Below are 4,548 nucleotides of genomic sequence, written 5' to 3' on the forward strand. Positions count from 1 at the left end.
ATTCACCATACTATACCCTGTGTCATTTGAAAGCTAACTTCTTTTTTTTTTGCAAAACTTTTTTTTATTCGCACGCTCGCATCAGTTTTGGGGTTCCCAGAGGATGTTATCCATATAATCAAATCAACATGGCCTAATTGACTAAACTCAGTCGCTTATCACTTGGTACCAGTTTTGCACAAAAATCTTCTTGCGGCTGTAACGTTGATTTATTTCAACTCTTCAACATATTTGTGCAACTATCTCACATTTTTGGTTGGCACTAAATCAGCCCACATGGGGTGCGCTCAGTTTGTGGTGCCACCGAAGATAACTGGCACCTCTACAAAATAGCAAACATTTCTGTTTAGGCCACACCAAGTAAATTTTATGGATGACGTCCACGCGCGCATTGATTTTGGCCTGTTCCTAGAAAAAAAAAGAAATTCCGCTTCCTGTAACTATGACCAAAGAGTCACGACAGTGCCACAAATCGTTAGGTTGACGTGAAACCCGTAACGCCAAATGGGTAAAGAGCACATGCTTTGTTTCTGCAGGCCTGCAAAAATGTGATGAAAGAAACAGGACAGGACGATAACTGCTGTTCCACCTGATTCATTGCTTTTTTGATGATGAATAAAAGATTTCTTGCTTGTTACACTGTGTCACCTCATTCAATTTGTGTCCTAACATTTGTCGTCTCTTAGTTTATTTCTAATCTAGGCATCTTGTTTTTCAGGGCTTTTTTTTCGCCCTCTCGCATTAGATTTAGGGTCTCCAAAGGACGTCATCCATAAAATTTACTTGGTGTGGCCTTATACAATTTCTGGTGATTCCTCAAGTCAAAGAAACATACGTTAAGTGGAGAAATTTGTTTGACCGCTAGAGGTCGGTGAAATCATCAATATAATATCATTATACAGCTCCAAAACATGGATCATAACAAAGACACTTGAAAGAAAGCTATAGGACTGTTATACTCACATGTGCTTTAATGTCTCAAAAGCTAAGAAACCAACAGTTGTACAAAGATCTGCCGCTGACAAAATCCAACAGTGTGTGCGTAGAATGAAATGTTGACAAAGGAATTCAACATACTAAGACAAGAAATTCACAAAGACCATTAATATTTCAAACAGGCATTAAATCTCCCATTTCTTTTTAGATATGCATATTTGCAACATTTGGACAAGCTAAGGCTTAGTAGCTACAGTTTTGGACATAATGAAAGTTACATGTATATTTCTTGATAATTGTTATTTTCTAATGAAACTATGTCACAGAAATAGACATCTAGAAGAAAGATTCTTAGATTTATGAATCTATGACAGGTTCTCTACAATCATTTACAAGCACCTATCAGTATCAGTGTGTTTGCTGTATAGTTACATATGAGTAACAAAGTATGCTTGTTCACAGCAAAATCACCTATTTTTGTCTCAGAACACAAAGCATTAGAACTATGGTACTGCAGCACTTCAACTTGCAATCTGCAACCTACAACATACAACAATAGCATGTCTGCTTTCTCCTTTTATAACATAATACTACAACCTGCAAGGTAGAACATTGTTCAACATTTGTTTAACACACCATTAGTAAGGAATGTATCAAGTCTGAATAAAGGCTAAGTGTTTACTATGATAGTTAAGATTTTCTAGAGGCTATGCTGAAAAGTGCATAATTGTCCAGTTAGCAAGGCAAAAGTTTCTTATGTTCTTGCATGGGGGCTGATGAAGTAATCAGTTCTGTATTGTACAGATTCACAGTGTGTGCTTTCTTATACATCTGATCATTCTGTCAATCAGAATTACTTGCACATATTAATGTCCTTTCAAACTCCTATGGTACACTTTTTTCCATTTCTACACCCAATGTCTTTGCTGGTCTGTCTGTTACTTCTGTAAAGTACATGCGGCAGTCTTTTACAATTGCATAGCAACAACACAGCCATAAGGAAAAAACTGTTCATTTACTAGTACACTAGTAGTAATGGTTATGTACATTGGAAATACCTTTTTACTCAAGTGTGTGCAGAATGTTCTGCACAGGCTGCTGTTGTTTATCTGCCATCTAACTGATATGTCCATAATCTAAGCCCACTTCTTTGAGTTTTGAGTCTCATGCTAAGATACAAGGAGCATCTGCCTTCACGTAGGCCTGCAGTATGACTATGATCTTGTCATCCTTGATGTATCCCTTCGCGGGATTCACACACCTCATGCCAAGGCATGAAATTCTGGTATCCCCTGCTGTTTTCCTCGCTGTAGAAGACCTTCTGCTTCCGAAACTTCCGTTTGAATATACTTACACCTTCCATCTGTGGCATCAACTGAATCTTGGCTGATGCACGACAGGACCACAAGTTGTTAGAGTCAGCATCACACAGCAGGTAGACGCTTAGGCTCTTGTTGTTAGGTGGCTGGGCGTCAGGATTGTCGCAACACTCAACCGTTAGTATCCATGGCAGGTTATGGATAGAGACAGGATTACTGTACTGCATTTCCTTGACGTTGCTGAGGTTCTCCACGGTGAAGATGATTGTTCCCTTGGCCTGCGTCATGTTTTCTTCCTTCACGTCCTTGTCATGTATTTCTTTGCTGGAAATGTTGACAGGGGTGAGTGCCTTCATCCCAAGAGGGGCGTCTGCCTTCACGTAGGCCTCCAGTATGATCCTGTCATCCTTGATGTATCCCTTCTGTGGATCACACACCTCGTGCCACGACAATGACAGCCACCTCCAACATGTTCTCTTCTCGTTACAGAAAGTCTGCTCAATAGTTGTCTCTTTAACTGTCCTCAGGTTTTCTTTATGAGAAATCAACTGTAGCTCAGCTGAGGCACGGCAGGACCACAAGCTTTTGGCATTGGCATCACAACGCAGGAAGACAGCAAGCCTCTTGTTGGGTGGCAGCTGGCTGATGGCCTGGGAATAGTACGGCCTTACACTTATTTTCCACGGCAGGTTGCGAATGAAAATAGCTGGACTGAGCTTCTGCACATTGAGCTTGCTGAAGTTCTCAACCGTGAAGCGAAAAGTCGCTTCAGCTCGTGACTCCTCTTCTTCATCCTGCATTTCTTTTCCAACAATGTTCCCAAGGATGACTGCTTTTCTTTCTGTTTTGGGATCGAACATGACATTACTGATGTCATCAGGAATGTCTGGAGTAGGACCTGCCAGCAGAGATTCCAGCCGTGAAGTGACATCAGAGTACACGTTCAAGATGTCAAAGTCACTGCCATGTTCTACCACCTTCTTTGAGATGTCCATTGCGCTTGACAAACAGTCTAGGGTACTCTCAACACTGTCTGCTGTAGCAGAGAGCTGTTTGGATCGAGATGCTGTGATGGAGGCTAACTTTTCTTTCAGTTCGGACTGCTTCCTTCTGACAAGGCCAGTCAAATACTTAATCTCTTCCTCTGCAGCTGCATCAATATCATCTGTGGCTTTCTTACTCCTTGTATCAAGTTCAGCTTGTTTCTTGGCTACGGCACTGGCCTTGTCTTGACATTCTGCCATTTTTTGCCCGGCGGCGTCCAGTTTATCTTTGATCTCTTCCCGGACATTGCCAACAGTGTCTGCCAGGTAGCCATATTTGTGATCCTTGTGCTGCAGTACCGTACAGTCTCGACAGATGGGGCACTTGCAAGTCTCACAGTAGAACTTCATCTTCTCGTCCTCGTGTTTCAGGCAGACTGGCAGTGACCTTGACTTGAGCGATCCAGTCTTGGTAATCAGCTGCTCTCTCAGCTCTACCGCGCTGATGACTTCATGACTACGTGTACGTTTGGCACGATGGTGGGCAGAGGCACACTCATCGCACAAGAACTCTTCACAGGGGACACAGCCTCGGCTAGCCACTTCTTCTTCACAAACATTACATTGTACTTTGTCATCCTCCTTGCTAACCAAACTCCTGTGTGCCTGAACTGTGTCACCCAAGCTCTGGACAAAGAAGTTGTTCTTGAAACTGGCAACGCCACCTTCTGGGAGTACAGTTTCAATCCGACATGTTGGACACTGAAACTTGTTCTTCACTTTATCTTGTGCAACAAACTTCCTCAAACAGTCTTCACAGAAGGTGTGAAGACAAGGCAGGACTTTGGGACCTTTATAGGGCTCCAGGCAGATTGTACACTCTAGAAAGTCGCCCGATATCTTGCTGAGTAGGGCATCTGAATTCGTTTCTCCTTCAGATTTTGAAACTTTTGTAGATTTGGAACTTTTCCTGTAACAAAACATTCAGTTAGGTTAGAATAGTGTACTGCATGACTTGCTATTCAGTGCTTGCAAGGTTGAAATACCAAGGATGTATATATGTACTTTTGTTTAGGGTTAGGTATGTAAAGGTGTGTAGTTGTTGATTTTGTACAGTCAGATCATCTCAGATGTGTCAGAGAAAATAGTAACAACTCTGTTAAATTACATGTTTAAAATGTTAAGGTTAAGTACAGAATTTCATAATCCAGCTCTGATGAGAGGTAGTATGATTTGCAGGTTTTTCTAGTCTAGAAAAATTTAGCATGAGGGAGCAGATCACAAGCATGCAAGGAACGAAGTGAACGGAG

General features: G+C 41.8%; 1 pseudogene; it reads right to left on the reverse strand.

Moving 5' to 3' along the window:
- Positions 1 to 970: 970 nt before the first annotated feature.
- LOC109463641 overlaps positions 971 to 4,548 on the reverse strand; it is a 5,660-nt pseudogene continuing 2,082 nt past the window's right edge.

The sequence above is a fragment of the Branchiostoma belcheri genome, unplaced genomic scaffold (assembly GCF_001625305.1).
Source record: "Branchiostoma belcheri isolate BF01 breed outbred unplaced genomic scaffold, Haploidv18h27 scaffold129, whole genome shotgun sequence".
Classification (NCBI taxonomy): domain Eukaryota; kingdom Metazoa; phylum Chordata; class Leptocardii; order Amphioxiformes; family Branchiostomatidae; genus Branchiostoma; species Branchiostoma belcheri.